The sequence below is a fragment of the Notolepis coatsorum genome, assembly GCF_963971535.1.
Source record: "Notolepis coatsorum genome assembly, chromosome: 3".
Taxonomy (NCBI): domain Eukaryota; kingdom Metazoa; phylum Chordata; class Actinopteri; order Aulopiformes; family Paralepididae; genus Notolepis; species Notolepis coatsorum.
In genome coordinates this window covers 84,913,183-84,939,370 of record NC_140167.1, presented here as the reverse complement: position 1 = coordinate 84,939,370, position 26,188 = coordinate 84,913,183, and the positions used below count along the sequence as shown (strand labels likewise).

Below are 26,188 nucleotides of genomic sequence, written 5' to 3'. Positions count from 1 at the left end.
TTTTGTAGATACAGTACCGAAAGAAAATAAAAATACAAATACAAATATCAGACCTATAAATTACCTTATTATGGCCAAGTACATAATACATCTATGGATCGGGCCAAATCTCCTCTTTCCAATGACAGAGTTCAATCTGGATTTAGTACCACCAGGCGCCTGTGACAGGGCAACAAATACAGTGAATGAAATCTACTGTAGGTACAGTTACTTTTTTATAATGTCCATAGCTCCGCCATTTTCCATCAGATCAAGTAGAGTTTTTTTTCCTAGACATTCACAGAAAGGTAAAGAAACAAACTATGTTCTATTTTGTGGCAATAACGCTCAGGTTTGTTCGACCCGTGAGATATAATCACAAAAATAATGTCCGAATTTTTCGCAAATAATATTTTCAACAGCTTTGACAGAGGCTGGTGTGAGCTGGGTAGTGTAGTTTTATGACAGTTTGATGTCCATCGAAAACCCTGGGTCTCCTCTCTCTTGTAACAGAGAACTGGGTGGGTGTGTGTGTTTGCAACAGAGACAGGGAACAGGCGAGGGGGGCCGGAAACGGGGACAGAGGGCCGCCGAGAGGGGGCCGGAAACGGAACAGGACCAGGACGAAGGGGACGAGGACCGGGAGATGTCTGGGTGTGTGTGTGTGTATCCGAGACGGAGACAGAGGCCAGATGAGGGGGGGCTGGAGACTAAGACAGAGGGCCACCGAGGGGGGGTCGGAGACGGAACGAGACCAGGACGAAGGGGGCAAGGACTGGGAGAAGTCTGGGTGTGGGCGTGTGTGTGTTCAAAATGAAGACAGAGGCCTGGAGTGGGGCGTCGGGACAAAGGGACGAGGGCGCCAACCCCGGAGCGGGACCCCGGACGGGGGCCTCTCCAGGAGTAGACCTCGGGGTTGGGCGAAGGACCCCAGACGGGGGTCTCTCCCGGCGTAGACCACGGCGTCGACCATGGCGCAGACCACGGCGTCGGACTGGACCAGACGCAGAAGCCGACCTGGATGTAGAGGCGGGACCAGACGAAGAGCCGGGACCAGTAGAAGACGCAGGCCCGGGTGCTGAGGTGAGACCAGACGAGGAGCCGGGACCGGACGAGGAGCCGGGATCAGACGAGGAGGAAGGGCCGGGCGTGGAGGCCGGGCCGGAGGTAGAGACGAGACCAGATGAGAAGACAGAGGCAGGTGACTCCCCGGGGACAGGAGCAGGAGCATGATCCGGACCGGACGTCAGGAGCTCCCCGGGAGCCGGAGGAACGAAGTTGGCATGGGTGCAGCGTGTGTGTGTGCGTGTGTGTGTGTGAATGGAGTAAGCGTGCGTGGTGCGTGTGTGGGGTGTGTAACAGGTGACTCCCCGGGGACGGGAGTGGAAGCATGAGCCGGACCAGAGGTCAGGATCTTCCCGGGAGCCGGAGGGTCGCACTAGCGAGGGCTAAACTAGCCGTGGAAGCTAAGCCTACTTGCCTCGTATGAATGTGTATGCATGTGAATGAATGTTGGTGGTGGTCGGAGGGGCCGTAGGCGATGATTATTCGCCACGCTTCCGTGAGTCTGCCTCAGGGCAGCTCTGGCTGCAATTGTAGCTTACCACCACCGGTATGACTGTGTATGAACGAATAATGGACTCTGTGAAGCGCTCTGAGTCAGAGAAGAGTGCTATATAAATCCAATCCATTATTATTATTATTATTATTAGCCTTCTGGGCAGTGCTGACTGCTGGGGACAAACTAGCTGAAAGATCAGTCCTAGCCGTGGGGAACAAGGTGACCCCCCCCGATAGGAGCTCGGATAACGGGAGCGGGACTGGCAGTGGGGGCTGGGTTGGCTACCTGGGCAGTACTAGCTGCAGGGCCTGTGCTAGCTGCAAGGGCTACACTAGCAGGGGCTAGGTTGGTAGTAGAGGCTGGGTTAGCTGCCCGAGCAGTGCTAGCTGCAGGGCCTGTGCTAGCTGCAGAGGCTACCCTAGCCAAGAGACGAAAAAGACTAGCCGTAGTACCTACACTAGCAGGCAGGGCTAAGGTGCTAGCAGTCGGGGTGACTCCAGCAGGAGGAACAAGGGTGCTAGCTGCTATGACTACACTAGCCGGCGGGGCTAAGGCGTTAGCAGTAGGGATGTCCCAATCCGATCACGTGATCGGGATCGGGGGCCGATCACGTGATTTTCAGAAGATCGGGATCAAAAAATTAATCGGGATTATTGTTTTTTTTTCATTTTTTTTTTCAACAAACATGACCATGTTCACGTCTTAAATTCATACTGAGGCCTTAGTTTTGGTTTAAAATTACATATCATCATTCATTTATTTATTGTCACACAGAGCAGAAGAATTTGCCAAAACAAACGCATTTCCTTTGATCGGGAGCAAAAAAATTTGATCGGGACATCCCTAGTTAGCAGTGGGAACTCTAGCATGCGGCACTGAGGTGCTAGGCATAGGAACCTTAGCAGACGGGACTAGAACACTAACTGCAGGAGCTCTAGCGGACAAGACAAAATTGCTAGCTAACGAGGCTACATTAGCACTCCGAGATAAGCTAGCAGGGGCTAGACTAGCTGAAGGGTTACGAGTACTAGCTGCAGGGCCCGTGCTAACTACAGGGCCAACACTGGCCGTGAGGCCTAGAGTGCTAGCGGAAGAGGCTACACTAGCCGTCTGGGGTAGACTAGCAGGCGCTCTAGCGGACAAGACTTGGATGCTAGCAGCGGGAGCCCTAGCAGACGAGACTAAAAGACTAGTAGCAGGGGCTCTAGCGGACGAGACAGATATGCTAGCAGGCCCTAGCGGACAAGACTGAGGCGATATCAGCGGAAGCTCTAGCGGAAAGGCTGAGATGCTAGCAGCAGTGGCTCTAGCGGACGAGACTGAAATGCTAGCAGTGGGAGCTCTAGCGGACGAGGCTAAAGGGCTAGCAGTGGAAGCTCTAGCAGACAAGTCTGAGGCGCTAGCAGTGGAAGCTCTAGCGGACGAGACTAAAGGGCTAGCAGCCGGGGCTCTAGCAGGAGTAGTACCGCCAAAAGGCCACCGGAAGGTGCCAGAGGGTAATGTTCAGAATTGTTCAGAGTCAGGGGTGGACCACAACATATAGGCTATTAAGGCAAAACGACGGCCTATAGCCTATACATATTATTTAATGTTTTCATAAGCTAAAGATACAAGGACAACAGTTATATTAACGATCAAGTTAGTTTACTGTCTGCAGGCGCGGGGCTCCGTGTGACATGTTTTTGATTTGATTACGGATCCCCATTAGCTGGTGCCATGGCAACCAGCTAGTCTTCCTGGCTATGTCTGTGCCATACTGTGTTATGCGCAAATTACTGTTGCATAATGTAGGCTATGCATATATAATTTATATAGGCTATACCTAATACCGACATCAAAATAGATTGTATGCCTCTACAAATCATATTAAACCATGCAGGTAGAAAATTGACGGAGAACTTTAATCCCTGGGTAATCGACCTTTAAAAGAACGAAGCGAAAAAGGGCATTCATATTCCAGCATGGTTATTATTAATGACACCAACGCCAAACAGTGGTTAACGGTCTTTATTAGTGTGTGCGCTGCCCAGGCAGCAATGGTCTTCAGGAAGTTAATAGATATCATATCCGACTGTTTCCGACATCACGGTGTACATGTCTGTCAGCCTGTCGCGTATTTCTCTGAGGCGTTCGCTCGGTTTAGTCCACTTTTCCACATTTCATGGGGGTGTTTCCTTACCGTATATGGTTAATTACGGGCGGTTCTATATGCAAATACGTAAAACCGTGCATGAGCATGGAGCGTAGATCAAGTGATATTTATCAACACAGAGTACTTGCAGGTGTGCGTGGGACACGTCTACGCACGTGTGATAAATCCAGATTTTTCTGTACGTACACACATTCTAAATTCTGTGCTTAAAAACGAAAATAGAACACTTTCTAAGAATTGTTGATAATTGAGGGCCCTGGACATTATAAACACATCCCTTAAAACTGGCATCTTCCCAGATGCCTTTAAAACAGCTGTTGTTTTATTAAAGAAACCTAAATTGGATAACAACACAGTAGCAAACCACAGACCAATATAAAATCTACCATTTATCACTAAAATAATGGAAAAGATAGTTTCAATCCAAATTCATTCCTATCTTAAAGAAAACAACATCTTAGAAGTCTTTCAGTCAGGTTTCAGAAGATACCACAGTACAGAAACTGCACTCAAAGGTAATTAGTGACCTCAGACTCAACTCCGATGCAAATAAAATCTCCATTCTTATCCTATTAGGTCTCAGTTCAGCTTTTGATACTATTGATCACAACATCCTAATAGGCGGTTAGGTGGCCGAGCGGAGATTGCGTTCGTCACCAGCCCCGGAGCTGAGCTGGATTTGCCTGTTCGAATCCAGCTCACAGCTCCGGGGTTGTCACCAGCTTGGCTGGCCGTCTGCACTGATACAATTGGCTGTATCAGAGGGTGGGAGAAGCTGGCGGGGTGGGTCCGGGTCGTTGTAAACAGCGACTCCTACAGTTCGGTCGGGGCGCCTGCTAAGCGCGGATTGGACGTGAGGGGGATAGTGTGGTCCTCCCACACGCTACGCCCTCTCAATGAGAATCCGCGCTGCCAGGTGAAAAGAAGCGGTGATTGGCTGGACGTGTGTCGGAGGAAGCACGTGGTAGCCTCCACTCTCCCAGATGATCTGACTGTGGGGGGTAAGTGCGCAGCGACCAGGAAGGGACTGGGAATTGGCATACGACTAACATTGGGATGGGAGAAAAATCGGAGGAAAATGGAGGGGAAAAAAAAAAAAAAAAAAAAAAAAACAACATCCTAATAAATCAACTTGAAAAGCTTATTGTTTTCTCTGGCTGTGTGTTGAACTGGATCAAAACATATCAGAGGAAGGGTGTTTTATGTTAATCTAGGAGAAACATGAAAGCCGCTACGGGGTTGCACAAGGCAGCTGTTTAGGTCCATTACTCTTTTCTCTCTATATGCTACCGCTCGGCGACATCATCAGAGAGTATGGTATGTGTCTTTGATTTGGCAGATTTGGATGACTCGAAGCGTGTTGAGTTAATAGATCTGACCCTTGTGCACCCCTAGTCGCTTTTTCTACTTTTTTGAAATATTTTGAGTGTGTGTGTGAGCACAGCGGTGTCTGTGTTTATTATTATTTCATGAAATTGGGTAAATATCTTAATTTTACATATATGTTCATTGTGTGAAAAGCTTAGAACATGAAACACTCTAGAAATAGGAGAGACAGATTTAGTGCCTTCTTCACCCCTAGTTACTATTTCTACTCTCATCCACTCCAACGTTAAAACGGCATTTTTAAGCATTTTTAAATCTGCTCTTATTCGTTCAATTCTCTATATATCTTGCCATGCTTTGAATATTCCACGAGACAAGGACCCTGCAATTGCTGGGGTGTGCTGTTACCGATGTAAAACTCATGGTGGCGTCATTGCTCCACAGATAACTTTGCCACAAGTCAGGGGAGGTGAATAGACTGTGGCGGGCTGATAGTGCTTGAAACTCGGCACACAGGTTTTGTGGTGGGGGGGGGGGGCCGGCGAGTGGATTTTCAAGACAGAACCAGAGGCGAACGGACCGCGCAGTCTGCAGCGCGCCACACGCCGAAAAAACAGGACCCCCATAGGCGGCACGCGCCAACGAGGAAGTGTACTGCGCGGATCACCTCTGGTCCTTGTTTCACCAGCGAGCCGAGCCGAATATTCTGGCCGGGGCAGTACATCGAGCGCCCGGAGGATAATGCAGGTCAGTGGCCCACTTGGTAAAGTTTCGCCTCAACTGCGTTTGTGGTCGAACTAATGAGCAAATCTTTAATATTTTTTTTGATTCATATTCAGAGGTAATTCGTCGAGATATTCCTAATTGGTCTTTATCAAAAATAAATATTAGAAATATGGTCAAAACAAACATTCATCCGTCTTTTTCGATGAAAAACTCTGTTGTGGTGGGGGGGGGGGGGGGTGACTCGGGAAGCGAGTGAATTTTCAAGACAGAACCTTCGCATCAACGCCGTTTGTGGTCGAACTAATGAGCGAATCTTTAATATTTTTTTTGATTCGTATTCAGGGGTAATTCGTCGAGATATTCCTAATTGGTATTTATCAAAAATAAATATTCGAAATATGGTCAAAAACAACATGTAGTCGTTTCTTTTGAAACGCAATACGCAGTTGCCCACTTGGTAAAGTTTCGCCTCAACTGCGTTTGTGGTCGAACTAATGAGCGAATCTTTAATATTTTTTTTGATTCATATTCAGAGGTAATTCGTCGAGATATTCCTAATTGGTCTTTATCAAAAATAAATATTAGAAATATGGTCAAAACAAACAAGTATCCGTCTTTTTCGATGAAAAGACATATTTTTTCAATAAAAACTGACGTGGTATCAAACAAACACTAATTTAAGTGGTTAAAATTCGAAAATATGTGTAATTTTTTACAGATATCTTGAGAATAGGCTATGAATGTTAAACATGGGTAAAAAAAAAATTTAAAAATAGTAAACAGTTAAAATTATATGGCTTTAAACATGATGTATCTTTTCCTCTCCCTAAGCCCAGTGAGCTCCCTCATCGTTAGGACAGCACAGCTTTATTTTCAGATGTACCCTCACGCACACATCTAATTGAACATGATGTGGATGTGGGAGAGGCAGCCCCAATAAAGCAGCGCTTCTATTGTGTCTCACCCGAGAAACGCAAGCATTTGGACAATGAGGTTCAGTATATGTTGGACAACCAAATTGCCGAATCATGTTCGTCAAGTTGGGCGTCGCCTTGCCTGTTGGTCGGTAAACCCGACGGAACCTATAGACCGTGTACTGACTTTCGTAAAGTGAATAACATTACCAAACCAGATGTGTTTCCTCTTCCCCGCATGGAAGACTGTGTAGATCAGGTGGGATCGGCTACTTACGTGAGTAAGTTTGACCTTTTAAAAGGTTATTGGCAAGTCCTGCTGTCTAAGCGTGGCCAGGAGGTTTGCGCTTTTCTCACTCTCTCTGGGTTGTACAAATACTTAGTTATGCCGTTTGGTCTTCGAAACGCCCCGCTACTTTCCAGCGCCTTATGAACAAAGTAGTGGCTGGTCTGGATGGGTGTGCCGTCTACCTGGATGATGTGGTGATCTACAGCAACACATGGTCTGAACACCTTCAGCGTATCCGGGCACTATTCAAAAAATTGGTCTGGGCACGGTTAACTATTAACTTGGCCAAATGTGAATTTGCAAGAGCCACTGTCACCTATTTAGGAAAGGTGGTCGGTCAGGGCAGCGTGCGCATGGTTCAGGATAAAGTTGTGGCTATTGTAAATTATCCCCCTCCAACGACAAAAAAGGATTTCATGCGTTTTCTGGGTTTGGTGGGTTATTATCTGAGTTTTTGTCGCAACTTCTCATCCGTAGTAGAGCCGTTGACTAACTTGTTGAGGAAAGACTCCAAGTATGTCTGGTCAGGCAGATGCCAAGTGGCATTTGAAAATGTGAAGGCCCTATTGTGCTCTGAACCTGTGTTAACTGCTCCATGTTTAAATGACTCCTTTTCATTACAGGTGGATGCCTCCAACGTGGGGGCAGGGGCAGTCCTCCTGCAGGCGGATGTGCATGGGGTGGATAAATCGGTGGCCTTCTTCTTGAGGAAATTTAACACCTACCAACTTAACTACTCAGTTATCGAGAAGGAGGCGTTATCACTGATTTGGGCACTCCAACATTTTGACGTGTATCTGGGGTCAGGGTTGACTCCCCTGGTGGCGTACACGGATCATAATCCTTTGACCTTTTTAAAGTCCCTCCAAAATCCCAACCAGAGGTTGATGAGGTGGGCTTTGTTTTTACAGCCCTATTCTTTGGACATTCGTCACATTAAAGGGTCTCAGAATGTGATTGCGGACGCATTGTCCCGCATACCCTAAGTTGGTCCCATGAGGATACTTTGTTTTGCCTCTCTCTATCTGTTCCCCAATCCCTACTGTCTCCTGCTCTCTTAAATAGCTTCTTAGGGCCATATGTTGCTGAGAGCGGAGGCAGGATGGTGAGGGGAATGGGTGAAGGGTAAAACAATGTTTATTTTGATTTGAATATAGGGGACAAAATATTGTGTTGCTTGAGTTTATGTATTGATTTAGTTTGGTTAGTCACTTGTAAATATTAATGTAATTTGTTAATAGGGAAGAACCCTTTTCTTTAGGGGGAGGGTGTGACGACCCCCACCCTACCTGCTAATGGAGAGTCTGTTGACTCACCAGGAAGCATGGTGGAGTGGGTGGCTCGTTAACTGTATGAGACTCACCTGTGCAGAGCAGAGCTGCCTGCACCTGAATATATGTGTCTCTGTCTAATTCCCTCTCTGTCTGCTTTCTCCACTCCCAGGCACAGGTTGTACCAACACCCAAGCTGCATCCTTTGACATATTATAGCACTGATACTTACACCAAACACACACCACAGCATACTTACTCACTCATCCACACACTGCACTCACCACTGATTCTAATACAAAACATTTTATTGTTCATGTCCTTATGCTTTTGTTTGTTTAGATAGGTTTAAATAAATCATTTTTTGTTAAATTGTTATCACGTGTGGACTCCCTATTTGTCATAAATTACCTGTTTGTGACAATGTCTTATTTCTTACTGATGTGAAGCACTTTGAACTGCAATCCCCTGTATGAAAGGTGCTATACAAATACAGTTATTATTATTATTATTAACCTTCTGATTACCAGATGACCTGCTCTACCTCCTGAGACACTGTCTAACTAACCCTAACCTTCTGATTACCAGATGACTGCTCTACCTCCAGAGACACTGCCTAACCCTAACCTTCTGATTACCAGACGACTGCTCTACCTAACCTTCTGATTACCAGACGACCGCTCTACAGTACCTCCTGAACCACTGTCTAACCCTAACCTTCTGATTACCAGATGACCGCTCTACCTCCTGAGCCACTGTCTAACCCTAACCTTCTGATTACCAGACGACCGCGCTACCTCCTGAGCCACTGTCTAACCCTAACCTTCAGATTACCAGACGACCGCGCTACCTCCTGAGCCACTGTCTAACCCTAACCTTACTGATGTAAAGCACTATGAACTGCAATCCCCTGTATGAAAGGTGCTATACAAATAAAGTTATTATTATTATTATTATTATTATTATTATTATTAAGTCATGATATTTGACATTAAGGAAACTTGACTTGAGACTTATGCGTCAAGACGTGAGACTGACATGGGACTGGAGTAAGAGTCTCCTCTCCTCTCCTCTCCTCTCCTCACCTCATCTCTTCTCTCGTGTGTGTGTGTGTGTGTGTGCGTGTGCGTGTGTGTGTGTGTTGGACAGGAGCAGCTATAAACAAATGTCAAACAGCAGTAGGCTATCACAGCAGGAGGTGTGTGTGTGTGTGTGTGTGTGTGTGTGTGTGTGTGTGTGTGTGTGTGTGTGTGTGTGTGTGTGTGTGTGTGTGTGTGTGTGTGTGTGTGTGTGTGTGTGTGTGTGTGTGTGTGTGTGTGTGTGTGTGTGTGTGTGTGTGTGTGTGTGTGTGTGTGTGTGTGTGTGTGTGTGTGTGTGTGTGTGTGTGTGTGCGCGTGCGCCAGCACAGCAGGGATCTCTAGCAGCCGTTGCTCTCATCACTATTTTGCTAGTTTCCTTGTTTATAACTAACAAACACACAATTGCAAACAGACCATCCAAATGCATAAACACACACACACACACACACCCATCTGTTCCAATATTGAGGCTGCAGGTTGTTGCCAAGCTGTGAATCAGCTGATTGGTTGAGGGTTAAAATAGGACACACCCCCTGCCTGGTTCTGACGCAGGTGTTGTCTTAGAGGAGGTTCCAATCCCAGCATGCAATGCTGTCTCATTGGGCAGAGCGCCGGGCAGATTGACACGGATCCTGTTGCTATAGACAGGACGTGTCTCTATCCCTCTCAGACAATTCAGTATGTGGCTCGTAGATCTGTGATACCATGCAAAAATGTTAAAAGCTGCACTATTAATTTCCGGACCACTAGAGGGCAGTGTTGTGGAATCCCTTTTGGTTGCCCCAAACAATAGCTTAGTTCACACCTAGCTGGGGCGACAGTAGCTCAGGAGGTAGAGTGGTCGTATGGTAGTCAGAAGGTTCCCAGTTCAATTCCCACTCCTCCCGGGCAGCGTGTTGATGTGTCCTTGAGCAAGACACTTAACCCCTAACTTAACACTTAACCCCTGCTCCAGATGAGCTGGTTGGAACCTTGCATGGTCGCCTCCACCATCGGTGTGTGAATGTGTGAGTGAATGGGTGAATGTGAGGAACAAAAATTGTAAAGCGCTTTGGATAAAAGCTGTTGTATAAATGCACCATTTACCATTTTTACCATTTACCTAACAGATGGGACAAAGACTACAGCCCCCACCCCTCTATACTTAAGAACAAGTGTCTCTGCCTCTTCTTCAGTGTCTCCTAGCTGGCCAGAGGAGAGCACTCCTCTCAGCCAAAGCTCATTTAACCCACATGTCATTTGTATTCATTGTTTTTACTATTAAACCTATTTTGATCAGAAGATCATTCTTCGATATATAATCGATGAGTCTGGTTCCACAACAGCAGCAAGGAGCCGCGTAAATACAGCTTTCTTGTCTCCAAAGTAATCCTGTCAATCGATTAAAATATTTAATCTGATTAATCACATGATTGTCCATAGTTAACTAATATTTTTTATCTGTTCTAAATCTACCTTAAACTGATCTTTTTCAAGTTTTAATACTCTTATCAACATGAGAGTCGACAAATGCTTGCTTTATGCAAAAATGCATGTTTATTTATAGCCACAATGAGAAATACTGTCCAGAATCTTCAAGTAACTAGCATTGTAAAAAAAAATTATTAAATAAAAGCACCAGCGCCAGACCCGAGGATTGTCGGGTTATCTCGCCATGCGTTGAGCGCAAGGACCCCCGAAAACCCAAGTGTAGTCGGGTTTTCATCGTTATTTCTTTTATTCGATATTTCTATTCATTTCAGGAACACGGAACTCAGGTTACCACAGGGAATCATCCTGAGATCGCAAAAGTGCAATACCGGCAGCATCCTGCTGGGAGGCAGTATCGAGCACCCTTTGAAACCTTGTATCTTACTCTGTGTTACGTTCAAATCCCTCCGGGGCGCAGTTTTCTGGGTCAGGCGAGTCGAGCCATTCGCCCGATCAGATTGAGAAGCGTCAAATGCCCCCGATGCATGTGTTGTGGTGGATTATGTTGGCGACACGATGGACACCAATACTTGGAATCACGATCAGACAATTGGAATATTCTTTCATTTGCGGTCCAGTACCGGACCACACGGGCTTAAGAGGTTAAATATTTGGATACAGTTTCGTCGTAATTTGAAACTCTGTTCAGCGTCTGTCTCGGGGCCTATTGGTAATAACCACCTGTTTGTTCCCCCCACTCGGGACTGATCTTTTGCAGTGGCGGCCGGTTACACGTGAAGTTCGGAGGGGCGCGCGGAAGAAAGGGGGGGGGGGGCTCGCTGGGGCAGACTGGGAATAAACTGTTTCAAAGATCTATATGATGGTGACATTTTCACCAGTTTTAACTCCATTATGTCTTCAATTTGGACTTCCACGTTCAGATCTATGGGTGGGTGCGGGGCTGAGTGGATGGGGGGATGGGCGGGTGGGTAGGTTGGTTGGGTAGAGATTATATAAAAAAGGGGAAAATGGTGAATGATACTGATTTTGTATTTGTACAGCAGTTGTTTCACCAATAAAAAATTTGTTTTTTTTGGGGGGAAAGCAATACTTTTATTCCACATCTTTCTAAAAGCTCTGTGGATGTATTATATTTTTTAAATGTTTTCTCTACATACAAATCGTATCTATAGCACGTTTAACCATGTAACAATGCTATACATTTTGATATTGCATAAATTAGATTCGGTATGATTCAGTTAAACTCAATTCGCAGCAGTGGCGGCCGGTGCTATGTATAGTAGGAAGGGCGCAGGGGGTAGGGGGAAGAGGGGTGACGAGGGGGTATCCCCTTCGTAGATTTTTTTGTCAAATAAATTGCGCAATAGTCAATTTTGGTGAGTTGTTTCTATACAATTCACTTATGACATTTAGGTAACATTAATGAACAAAGGGACAGCTACAGTATGTAAATTGTAAAGCTATTATTTTATTCCAGTCGATCATAATGTAATGAACATGATCATACTACGGAGAGCTTACTGCGTTGGAGAGAGAGAGAGGTAGAGAGAGATCGATGATCTCTCTCTCTCTTGCTCTCTCTCTCTTGCTCTCTCTCACACAGCATTAACACTTTGATCGCCATGGTTAAATTCATAATTTACCATCCCTAGCCAGCTCTATTTGTCTATGGAGAAGTTCCTTCTTTGCAGGGCTATAACTTTTTAAATTGTATTGCTAAATTGACATTATTATGGCCCATTCAATGTCCTATATCTATTGTTCAGGGTGTAGCAACGTTATACTTTTTCATTCACATATTCATACTAAAATACGGTCTAAAGTATAAGTATGTTTTTATCGTTTTCTGCAGCTTTCTCCAGAACTTGATTTATAGCCCTAAATGCATTATATTGATGATCAAATACAGTTTGATAGCGATCGGTGCCAGATAAAAAATGTCAACTGCACGTAGTTCTAAAAGTTACTACGTATGATCTGATGTTGACCGGATGGGCGGGGGGTCGTTTATAATTCCGTGGGCAACGTTATATCATTCATCTAGTGTGGGTGATATGATCATTAGAGCAGTTAGTATAGAGGACATTAGAAAATAACGCTGAAACTCACCGTAGCTTCCTCGCGCCGTTGGCAGATGAGCGTGGAACAGAATGTTTTCTATTATGGGATGGAGAAATACCCGATCCATTTCCAGGTTGTATAATAGTATATACGTCCAAATTATGTTGTTCATCCAGTTATTGGCAACGGATCGCTATGTATTGTGTCGAGCTCGAGTCCCGGGACCTATAGCGAGTGATCGGACCGAATTGAAATGAGCACCAGCTTCTACATCCTGTTTCTCCCCTGGGCGATCCCCCGATCGAGTACAGCATATTTTGCATATTGCTAAAAGAGCCAAGGCTGGCTGGCGTAAATTAAACATGACTTACCATCAGAAGAGTTGACATTCAGCTGTCAAAAAAAAAAAAAAAAAGTGTTTCTTTTTTTTTATATTTTTTTTATTATTGCAAAACAAAAAATTATTAAAAGTCAGTACTCAACACACAATGCATAATGAAACTTTCAGTAAAGGTGGTTAAAATATATGCAAGTACAGAAACAGGATAAAACAAAAATAGTCTATAATAACATTTTAACCGTATACAGTGTATATCCAGCGAAATTACAATTATATAAATGTTAGTATATAATATACCCCTAATACCTATTTTCTAAAACCCTATACACATATGCTCCAGCTCAAACCCCCCCCTCCCGGACCCCCTCTTGGATAGTACCTCCATTATCCCTCACTCCTAACCAGACACTACCATTATAAGCTAGCTTTTATTCTCTCCACCACTTCTAACCACATTGACATTTTGGATTCATTGAGCCCCAGAATTCTTGCTGTAGATATTTCTTGATATATCACATCGAGATATGTAAGAAACCACACTTTTCGGCAAATTTTTTCCGGTTGAAACCAACGTGATGCGATCAGTTTTTTAGCTACTGTGATACCCGATAAAACCAATCTTTTTAGTTGTGGATTCACTGCAAACTAAAAAACATCATTCAATAGTAATACCGCGGGGTGTACAGGTATATTCCAAAATACGAGTATTGATAATTGTTGGGACACATCTTTCCAGAATGCCTTAACTGGTGGGCAGTCCCAATACATGTGCATAAATGTTCCTTCGTCCCCATTTGTACATTGGGAGCATTTGGAGTCTTGTATAAGCCCCATTTTGCACAGCCTTATAGGAGTCAAGTATGTCCTGTGAATATAGTTCAGATTGATTTGTTGATGATCCGGGTTCCTTGATGTAAGTCGGACATTTGCCCAGGCTCCTTGCCAATCAAAGTCATATTCCAGGTCTGGTATATCCCTCCTCCAGACAGTGTCTAGTTGAAGGGTTTCATACGAGGACGTTAGTAATTGATAATAAAAACCTGATACAAAACCTCCCAATGTATCTCTTTCATAGAAAAATGTGTGGTATCTGTGGTGTTCAATTGGTATGAGTAATGGAACACCGTGAGATCTCATACAAAGTCGTAACTGTATGTAAAAAAGCCATGTGGACTCGGTGAGGTTAAACTTTATGCATATTTCGACATAACTACAGAGGCCCTTGTTATTAAAAATATCCCCTAATGAGTGTATGCCTTTCTCTTCCCATATAGGGAATCTTATAGGTCGTTTTCCCATTAAGAGTGCATTGTTATTGAATATGGGCGTGTGATTATGCCATTCTTGAGGGTTAGGATATTTCTTTTGTGTTTCCCGCCATGTTCTGATTGCATGGGTAATTATTGGGCCAAATTCTCGCTCACAATGCTTGATTGAAAGTTTAGTGTGTGCTATGTCTTTCAGTCTCTGTGGGGCTACTATGTTTTCTTCTAATTCTCTCCAAGATACCAAAGCCTGGGGGTCAAACCATATCTTCAATGGTCTTAATGTGAAGGCCTTAAAATATTGTAAAAAATCTGGGACTGCCATGCCACCGTCTGCTTTATTTCTCTGTGCGGTGGATCTTTTTATGCGAGGTGGTTTGTTATTCCAAATAAATTTGTATGTGGAGGTTTGTAATCTTTTCCAGTAGCCCTCTGGAGGAGGTAACGGAAGCATTGAGCTGAAGAAATTGATTCTTGGTAATACATCCATCTTAACTATTGATACCCTTGCCTGTACTGAGTTTTTAAGTTTTGCCCACCTGTCCAGGTCGTCTTTGATTTTGTTCTGTATTTTTGTGTAATTGTGCTTCACCGTTTGTCTTATGGTGGGAAATATTTCCACACCCAAGCATCTGAAATGTTTGACCATGGGTATCGCACCTGGGAGGGTTGTGTCTTTTTTTGCACTGGTGTTAAGAGGAAGAAAAGCCGACTTAGGCCAATTTATTTTAAATCCCGATAAATCACCAAAGTTCTCTATCAACTTGAGTATATGCGGCAATGTGTTGTTGGGGTTTTGCATGAACAATATTACGTCGTCCGCATATAAACTAATTTTATGATGTGTGCCCTTGATTACTATTGGTTCTATGTGTTGGGATTGTCTTATAAATTGTGCTACAGGTTCTAATGATAGATCGAATAGTCCGGGACTAAGAGGGCAACCCTGTCTGGCTGAGCGTGATACCGGAAAGATATCGGAGATGAATGTGCCTGTTGTAATCCTGGCCGATGGGTCCTTGTATAGTACTTTAATCATATCAATGAATCCTTTTCCTAACCCCATCCTTTCTAATACTGCCCATAGAAACGACCATTCCAACCTGTCAAATGCTTTCATAGCATCCAGGGATAGTATCGCCTTAGGTGTGGTGTCCTCTTTGTCTGCATCTAGTACGTGCAGTATTCGCCTTATGTTATCATTGATCAGGCGACCTTTTATGAAGCCTGTTTGGTCCGGATGAACTAAAGACGTCATATGCTTTTGCAATCTGATGGCTAATATCTTAGAGTACAGTTTGACATCGGTTCCGAGGAGGCTTAAAGGACGGTAACTACCGCACTCAGTGGGGTCTTTGTCTTTTTTGTGAAGAACTGAAATGAGTGCGATATTTTGGTGTTTATGGAAGCTTCCCTCTTTGACTGAGTATAAGATCATATTTAGTAATAAGGGTCCAAATATGTCCCAGCAAGAAATGTACATTTCTGATGGGATACCGTCAATTCCCGGAGCCTTGCCGTTTTTCATTCCGGATATGGCCTTCTTGAGTTCTTCTAATGTGATCGGTACTTCTAACTGTTTAGCGTCGTCCTCCGTAAGTTTAGGGAGAGTAATTTGATTAAGATATGTGTCTAATTTGTCTTGATCAAAGGTCGTTTCTGAATTATATAAATCGGAGTAGAATTCTTTGAATGTATCGTTTATTATTTTGGGTTCTGTTACTAGAGCTTGTTGTTTCCTAATGGCAGTTATATCTGCAAATGTTGCATTAATTCTTAGTCGCATGGCTAATAGGTGACTAGGTTTAGAGCCTTGGAAGTACTGCTGTTGTCTTGTGCTGCGTATTTGCAATTCCGATTTTTGTCTGTATATTGCTTTGATCTCTGTCTTTAGAATGTTAACTTGGTTTTCTAGTCTAGTAGAGTTGTTGTATTTTAAAGAATTAAAAAGCGTTGAGTAAAGCGTTTCCATTTCAGATAGTTTTGTGTTTTGATTTTTGCGCAATATGGAGGAAAATCTATCCGAGAAATCCTTGATCATAGTCTTTACCGACATCCATAATATTCTGGGATCTTGCACCGAGTTAGCATTATCCCGTAGGAATATTGTGAGAGCTTCTTTAATTTGTGTAATGAATTCATTGTTGTTAAGCAGCATAGAATTAAAATGCCATCTTGGGGCCCGGGAAGATAGTGTACCAAATGTTGCTTTCAGGATTAAGTAGCAGTGATCTGATAGCGCATTGGGTGTCATTTCCACTTCATATTTATCAAATATTCTCGGGGATGCAAAGACGTAATCAATTCTGGATAGTGTGTTGTGTCTCGTCGAACGACAGGAGTACTTGCGGGTCATGGGGTTAAGTGAACGCCATAAATCAGTTACCCCTGTTGATTTCGACCAATCTTTTAATGCTTTAGATGAATTTTTTTGTTCGCTGGAAAAGGTAAGGTAAGTTTTGTCCATCCTTGGGTTCCAAATGGCATTAAAATCCGCACCTATTATATATGAGTACTCGGGATGGTTTAACATTTCTCCGGTTAGTGAAGTGAAGAAACCCACTTCGTACAAATTTGGGGCATATACCGCTGCCAATGCAATTTTCCTGTTATTGTGTACAATCCTAGCTATAGTTATGCGCCCCTCAGCATCCGACCATACCCCTTTCAATTCGATATTTAATTTGCGTCTGACGACTATGGCTACCCCTCTAGTTCTCGTAACAAAAGAAGAGTGACTAATATTATGGTATATGTTATCCGCTAACGTATTTATGTCTTCCTCTAAAATGTGCGTTTCGCTTAATAGAGCCACGTCCACATGTTCTTTTTTCATCAGTGTGAGCACGCTTTTGCGTTTGTGTTGTTTGTTTATCCCACCGGTGTTCCATACCATTATATTCAAACTAGCCATAATCTATGCATGTTTTTGTGTAGTTTTTGGTAATGCTTCTGGAGTGTGAAGCTACAATAGATGTACATCCAATTAATGAGGTCCCGTTGAGAGCTGAGCTTAAAAACATATATATATACAAATAAAAGTCCCCTATTTTCCCCTCACCCAGAAAGTCGTACAGGCCTGTGTTCCAAGAACACATCCTCCGCGATTGACTTTCTCCCATGGTCCACCGGATTGCCCAAACTGAGCATTGTAATCTTAATCTTCCTATGCTAATTGCCATAGGATCTAACATTTCCATTCTATTGCAATAGAATGTCGCTTTTGGTCTTGCACCTTCCCTTACTGTAATGAAGTATTGTGATAAATGACAGAAAAAATAAAATAAAAAATAAAAAAAGAGAATAAACTTTCATCGACATATTCATTTGAACCCTCTACTAACGTGTGGGAAAAAAGGAAAAAAGGAAAAGATTGTAGAGCAATATTGACACCTTAATGTGAAGAACATTGGAAAAGAACAATGTAAGTTAAAATATATTTTAAAAAATATAGAGTAATGAGAAGAAAAAATTAAATAAAATAAAAATCAATGGAAAGATATAGATAAGGAATGAGAGATAGAATAATTATCAACGTGGAGAAGCCACTAGAACCGAATTAACAGATTAGATAAGATAGAAAAGCAGCGCCTTTTAGAGCTTCAATGTGCCTTCAATGGAGTGATTACTTAAATTGTTAGAATAACCTTGTAGTGTTCATACGTTTAGGTGTGGTTAATTTTTAAAATATTATTAAGGACTGATTGAACTTCATTTAATTTATTATCTGCTATGTGTATACACACCGGATGTTTATTGTTAGAGTTGTAGGCTTCGTTGTCATGGTGCCTTATATTCTAGAAGGTTGTAGAGTATACTAGTGCCTAGACTATTTTATGTTCCAGAATGATCTAAGAGACCCAGGGCATTTGAGCGATAAACCCAGAATATTCCAGATAGATCTTTTTGCAATGATATGTATTTGTCTCCTCAGAGACTAGAGACTGAAATTATAATGTATTATGAATCGTATTATACACAGTACACATTGTTATAGACGGCTTGCATATCGTCTGCTACCTTGATGAACACAATAAAGTCATTCTAACACTGGTATACATTGAGAAAGAGGCTTATCTGTTTCCGGCATTTTCGTCCTGCCTTGGGTTATTTGCTCCATTTCGATTCAGAAAATCCTCAGCTTCAATAGGTGTGTATATACCTGACCTGCGGCCGTCACTGCCCAAGAATGATAACAGCGCCGGGTATGATAGCCTTGGCTTGTAACCGGCTTTGAACAGCTTTTGCATCACCTCCTTGTATGGTAGACGTCGGATGATGGCATCTTTGCTCAAATCTTCGTAGATAAATATTGGTTTACCACCATAATTCAGATTCCCACGTTGGTTGCGAGCAAATTTGATGATGTCATCCCTTGTTGTAGTCTTCCGCAGAGTGACAATGATGACTCTTGGCCCGTTGATTCTTTGCCCCCGAGAACCGATTCTGTAAACTTGGTCCACTTCTGGCACTGTGTTTGGATCGATGTTACCCAAAATCGTTGATAACACTGTTGGAAAGTTGGGATCTTCGCAGTTTACTGCTTCATCAAGCCCTACAATGCGGATGTTATTCCGCCTGTGGTAGCGCTGGGTTTCTAGTAGCCTCTCCGTCGCTTCGTTTTTAAGCCCTTGTATTTCCCTCCGATATTCTTCTTTCACACTTTCCATCTCTTTTCCCATCTCTGTCATGCCACCTTCGTTCGCCTTGACTGCCCGTGTAATTTCTGTCACCGTATTCTCCACTGTCGTGATTCGCATGGACTGTAAAGCGACCGCTCTCAAGTTCAAGTTCTTTAATAGTTGTCATACAGAAGTACAGAATACTTTCATACAAAATGCTTCTTACTGTTACGCTCCAGAGACTGTGCTAGACAAGATAGTATCAAATAACATAATAACATAATATAGCATGAATTTAGAAGAAGAAAATGAGGTCACAGTGTTCGGTATAGACATATGTACAATGTTCTGAGTTACCATATAATATACAATACACAATACTATGCAGTGTACTAATGTACAGTACTATCTAGTGCAAAGCAGAAATGGGATGAGGTACAATTTTAGGTACAATTTACAGTAAGGTGTACGAGTTGTAGTGCAATCCTTCATCCATAAATATAAAGTGTGAGGAGTGGGTGCTACAGTGTGTTTGTTTAAAGTGGGTGTGTGCTATAAGTGTGTGGAGTGGGTGCTACAGTGTGTTTGTTTAAAGTGAGTGTGTGCGTGTGGATGTGTGTGCTATGTGCGTTTGGTGGTTGTTGTTGTGTAGTGTTCATTCATTGTTCGTTTAGCAGCCTGATGGCCTGGGGATAGAAGCTTCTTCTGAGTCTTTCTGTGCTCGCCTTGAGACTCCTGTATCGCTTGCCTGACAGCAGCAGTTCAAAGAGGCAGTTGTTCGGGTGACTGGAGTCTTTAATGATTCTCTTAGCCTTGCCCTTGCAACGCTTGTAGTAAATGTTCTGGAGGGTGGGGAGCCCCCCTCCAATTGTGCGTTCGGCTGAACGTGTCACTCTTTGTAGTCTGCTTTGGTCTTGTGCAGTGCTATTCCCAAACCAGGAGGTGATGTTGCCGGTCAAGATGCTCTCTATTGTACATGAGTAGAAGTTCTTAAGGATCTTCTGGCTGACTTGGAACTTCCTTAGGCGCCTGAGGAAGTAGAGGCGTTGTCGTGCCTTCTTCACAACACTGTTAATGTGTGTGGTCCATGTCAAGTCCTCGGATATGTAGGCTCCGAGGTACTTAAAGCTGTTGACTCTCTCAACCGGTGCCCCGTCGATGCTGAGGGGGCTGTAGTCCTTGACCCCCGACCTCCTGAAGTCCACAATCATCTCCTTTGTTTTGCTGACGTTCAGGGAGAGGCTGTTTTCCTGGCACCATCCCGCCAGGACCTTGACCTCTTCCAGGTAGGCCCTCTCGTCGTTGGCAGAGATCAGGCCCACCACCACTGTGTCGTCAGCAAATTTGACGATTGTATTGCTCATAACCTCTTCGAATTTAGTATCGATGTGTTCAACGTGTGCTTTGAAAGCGACCATCTGTTCTTTTATCAGGATAGTCAGAGAGTTGAAGTCGGGTTGTGTAATTGAACTGCTTGTGTCAGTTGATGTTATTGGAGCAGTGAGGGATCCGATGGATGTTTTTGCTATTATCTTCTCAAAATCGCCTGCTTTTTCCTTCACGGTACTTTTTTCTGATGTTCCTGTTATGTTGTCATCTATTGTCTCCCTCTCGGGGCCAGTTGTCCTTGGTCCCTGTGTATTCTCCTCTATATTCCCCGCGTCGGGGCTTGTCACCAACGGATCTGCCACAGCGTCGCCTGTCATTTTCCTTGAACGTGTTTCAATCGGCGCCGTTAGAATTGCTGTGTCTTGTTTCCTTCCACCCTTTTTCTTATCCTTATCCATGTTGTCTTTTGATATAGTTAGTAGAGGGTCTTATCAATACATACGATGTGGTCTAATCTCTTTTGGTATTGTCCAAATAAGGTTTTTAAACGAAATTAACGATAACGGGAGCGGAGCTGTAACCAATTGCGTGCGCTACATATTGCAGCTAAACCGGAAGTCTTTCCGGAAGTGTTTCATATCCTTTACTCCAGTAACAGTCCATGGGCATGTTGTATCTGTCCCCGTCATTTGAAAAAGCAGGCATGATTTTGGAAAGCAAAATACGCATTACATGACTGCATCCAGCTAGCCATATAGCTTGTTGCTTGTTGTTGTTGTTGTTGTTGTTGTTGTTGTTGTTGTTGTTGTTGTTCTGTGAGGATTGGTTCATTCCCCGCCACACGCTTCTTAAAGTACTGTGATGATTGGTCCGTTGCCTAACCCACACTTCTAGGTCAAGTATCAATTACCATCACGCACCTGATGTGTGTTCTAATCAGCGCTCCAGTGGCTTCATATACTCGGACCTTCTGTCATTCGATGTCGGGTCGTTTTGAGTATTACTGCTTTGAATACTTCTGTTTCTGCCTGTTGTTCCCCGTTGCTGTGCCTCGTCTACTCTCCCTCCAGGACATCTGTGGATTGCCGCTGGTGAAGACCTTGTCCCCCGTTTTGAGCTGCGCCTCGTTTACCCGCTTTACTCTTGCGCTTTGGTGAGTTTGAACCAAACCCCTTTTTGGACTATTCTGTTTTGTGTGTTTTGAAGAACACTGAAGAGTTCTATTTTTGCCTGCACTGGACTCAGCTGGGGTGTGTGTTTAGAAGAGACACTGAAGTTTATAGTTTTTGTTTTGCACTGACCCTCAGCTAAATTGTGTGTTGTGGTGAACACTGAAGATATCGTTTTGTTTGTTCTGGACTCAGCTAAGGGAGGACGAGACCGCACTGCCTCTGTGTGATGTGGACTGTTATTGACCTCTCTCTCTCTCTTTTCCACCTCGAGTTGAAGCTGGGAGTATCTGCAGAGCCGTTTCGGCGTCAACACCGTTTCCCCACCTCGAAAACCAAGAGGATCTGCAGAGCCGCAGATAACTCTGCTGAAGGCAGTCTCCCTTTGTTTCAAGATTGTTACTTGCTCCTTTTTGACTCTGAAAATATATACGCCCTAGTATTTGGCTAACTCTGAACTACCTGTCTGTGCCGTGCGTTTGAGGTCGGTTTCAAACCCTAACATTACGACCCGACCATGACGACCTCAGCCGACACAGACAGGGTCAGGGCAGCGTTGGCGGTCCAGATCGAGTTGGTCAACTCAGTTCCTTCATCAACCCAGCCGTTTTTTGTCAGAGGGAGCCCGAGTAGCCTACATGACTAACCTGCTCACGGGCCGAGCAGCACAGTGGGTCACTGCTTCCTGGGCTATGAGGGCCGATTTTTGTTTCTCCTACCCAGACTTCGTGGCAGAGCTCCGAAGGGTTTTCCACCACCCAGCTCGTGGCCAGGACCCAGGAGCTCGGTTGGGCACCTTCCGGCAGGACAGTGGCAGTGTCAGAGACTACGCGCTGGAGTTCAGACTGGCCGCAACGGAGAGCGGTTGGAACGATCAAGCGCTTCGTCTCACCTTCCTGAGGGGGCTCAACGACGCAGTAAGGGACCAGCTCGCGACCCAAGAGGAGCCCGATTCTCTCGAGGGCCTGATCAGCCTCGCTATCCGCATCGACGGACGCCTCCGGGAGAGAAGGCGTGAGCGAGCACGACTGGGACCCCCAGACGTACCCCCCGAGTACCACGACCTCGAGGAGGTTTTCAGTAAGTCCCGGGCTCAGGCCCTTCCGCCTCACCGGCCTTACGACTGTGCCCTCGACCTCCGCTCAGGGGCTCCCCTTCCCGGCAGCCGCCTCTACAGTGCTGACCGTCCTGCCCCCTCCGTGACTGGTGGGTTTTTTCCCTCCCGAGCTGTGACTAAGGAGGAACCCATGCAGCTGGGACGCACCCGCCTCAGCCCGGCCGAACGGGAGTCCAGGCTCAGGTCCGGCCTTTGCCTCTACTGCGGCCGGGATGGACACCGTGTCTCCAATTGGCCTACCCGGCCAAGAAGACCAGGCTCGCCGGGACCCTGGGAGATCCTGGTGAGCCGTTTTTCCTGTTCCCCCACCCATGCACCACCTAACCGTCTGACAAGCGTCACCCTAGCCTGGGCGGACCAGCGGGCGACGGTGGGTGCACTCATTGACTCTGGTGCTGATGGGAGTTTCCTGGACGTTGAGTTTGCCACCCGGGCCAACATTCCACTTGAGGACGTCGAGAGGCCCTTGGAGGTCTTTGCGCTGGATCATCGCCGCCTGGCTGACATCACTCAACGCACCTGTCCTGTCCTCCTCACCGTGGCTGGTAACCACGTTGAGAGACTCCAGTTTTTCATTACCAGATCCCCTCTTGTCCCGGTAGTCCTGGGTCGGCCCTGGCTCGCGCTGCATGAGCCCCACATCGCCTGGTCCTCCGGCACCATCAGGGGGTGGAGCCCCTCCTGTCATGCCCAGTATCTTCAGGCGGCGTCCAGTCCTTCGCCCCGGGGTTCCCCTTGTGTCCCTGTCTCTAGCCCCCTCTCCGGGCCTCTGTCTCCGTCTCCGGCCTCCCTCGCCGGTTCCCTGTCCCTTTCTCCGGCCCCCCTCACCGGGTCCCTGTCCCCGTCTCCAGCCTCCCTCACCGGTCCTCTGTCCCCGTCTCCGGTCCCCCTCTCCGGGCCTCTGTCTCTGTCCCCCTCTCCAGTGCCCCTGATCGCCGGCTTCCTTCGGTCCCATCCGGGCGGGCCGGGGCCGAGTGGGTCGCCGGGTGGCTCCCGTGGAGGGGGGGGGTACTGTGAGGATTGGTTCATTCCCCGCCACACGCTTCTTAAAGTACTGTGATGATTGGTCTGTTGCCTAACGTACACTTCTAGGTCAAGTATCAATTACCATCACGCACCTGATGTGTGTTCTAATCAGCGCTCCAGTGGCTTCATATACTCTGACCTTCTGTCATTCGATGTCGGGTCATTTTGAGTATTACTGCTTTGAATACTTCTGTTTCTGCCTGTTGTTCCCCGTTGCTGTGCCTCGTCTACTCTCCCTCCAGGACATCTGTGGATTGCCGCTGGTGAAGACCTTGTCCCCCGTTTTGAGCTGCGCCTCCTTTACCCGCTTTACTCTTGCGCTTTGGTGAGTTTGAACCAAACCCCTTTTTGGACTATTCTGTTTTGTGTGTTTTGAAGAACACTGAAGAGTTCTATTTTTGCCTGCACTGGACTCAGCTGGGGTGTGTGTTTAGAAGAGACACTGAAGTTTATCGTTTTTGTTTTGCACTGAGCCTCAGCTAAATTGTGTGTTGTGGTGAACACTGAAGATATCGTTTTGTTTGTTCTGGACTCAGCTAAGGGAGGATGAGACCGCACTGCCTCTGTGTGATGTGGACTGTTATTGACCTCTCTCTCTCTCTCTCTTTTCCACCTCGAGTTGAAGCTGGGAGTATCTGCAGAGCCGTTTCGGCGTCAACACCGTTTCCCCACCTCGAACACCAAGAGGATCTGCAGAGCCGCAGATAACTCAAGATTGTTACTTGTTCCTTTTTTACTCTGAAAATAAATACGCCCTAGTATTTGGCTAACTCTGAACTACCTGTCTGTGCCCTGCGTTTGAGGTCGGTTTCAAACCCTAACATGTTCTTACCGAACCAGCTAAGACCGAGTATAGCCTTAACCCTTCGAGAAGCTTTGTGGTCCAGGCTTGAACTTTCCATAAAAGTGTCCATATAAATCCATTTAGTTAGATCCAACACTGTCTGAATGTACAGTATCTTGTGATTATTAATAAATTTCCGACAACTACTAGCCAAGCGTATTTTCCTACTAGAGGTGATTAGGGACGTGATGTCACGTGCCACTCTCATCCAATAGAGTGACTACTTCGAGCGCTAGAGGAAAGCGCCCTTGGATATCATATTTGACGCCGCTGATTGGATTAAATGTAGTTGCATTTTGCCCTGTGAGTTGCGCACTGACGGTGGAGCTGAGGTGGAGCGCCCATGAAAAGGGAGTGGAGGGGGCTAGGGGCCGGGGGATGAATAGGACGCGCAAAGAATTCTTTTTTCTTCTTCTTTCCACCAGGGGGGGGGGGGGGGGGGGGGGGGGGGCGGCGCCCTAGCGCCCTCTATGTACCAGCCGCCACTGATTCGCAGTATCATGTGATGTGTCGTGCATTTCCTCATATGGGTCAATTTAATGATACAATTATATGTACAAACATCACAGCGTCCGCTTATACCTGCAACCTCTTTGTTCAACCTGAACTCATACGCAGTTCTCATGACCACTCTGTGAGGAGGTTTGCATGCTCTCAGCTAGGAATATTAGCATTTATATGACAGGTCTTGAAGACCACGTGTCAGTCTCCTCACAGGGGCCCTAGTAAGACCAGCTCCCTTTTGTTCTCTCTCTCTCTCTCTCTCTCTCTCTCTCTCTCTCTCTCTCTCTCTCGCCCCCTTTTCACTATCCCTTTAGTTCCCGTTATCTCTTTTTCCATCCCCCCCCTCTCTCTCTTTCTCTATTTCTCCCTCTCTCTCTCTCCAGCTCTCTCTCATTCTCTTTCTCTCTCTCCCTCTCTCTGCCCCTTTTCCCTCTCTCTCTCTTTAGTTCCCCTTATCCCTCTCTCTCTCTTAGTTCCCCTTATCCCCCCCCCTCTCTCTCTCTGATAGCTCCATGTAATTACCAGTCTATGTGTGGAAACATAATCTGGGTTTAGAACACAGTAGGTTAATTAACATGGACTGAGCCACTCCACTTACCATTCAACCACATGTACACACTTCACACACACACACACACACACACACACACACACACACACACACACACACACACACACACACACACACACACACACACACACACACACACACACACACACACACATGCATGCACAGACACACATACACACATGCACACACACCAATTACCAATGGAACCAATTGATTCCTTCCAGGACCTTATCACTGAATGACATATACATATCACACACACACGCACACACGAATTACCATGGTACCAACTGACTTCATCATTAATCTAGATGAATTACACACACACACACACACACACACACAACACACACACACACACACACACACACACACACACACACACACACACACACACACACACACACACACATGCACGCACAGACACACATACACACATGCACACACACCAATTACCAATGGAACCAATTGATTCCTTCCAGGACTTTATCACTGAATGACATATACATATATCACACACACACACACACAAATTACCATGGTACCAACTGACTTCATCATTAAGCTAGATGAATTACACACACACACACACACACACACACACACACACAC

At 45.3% G+C, this 26,188-nt stretch overlaps 1 protein-coding gene across 1 annotated transcript in view; it reads right to left on the bottom strand.

The window, feature by feature from the left end:
* Positions 1 to 26,188, bottom strand: part of LOC311225881 (ephrin type-B receptor 1-like) — a gene marked incomplete at both ends in the record, with an annotated part of 121,349 nt that overhangs the window by 27,981 nt on the left and 67,180 nt on the right. The gene's annotated exons all lie outside the window — the stretch shown is intronic.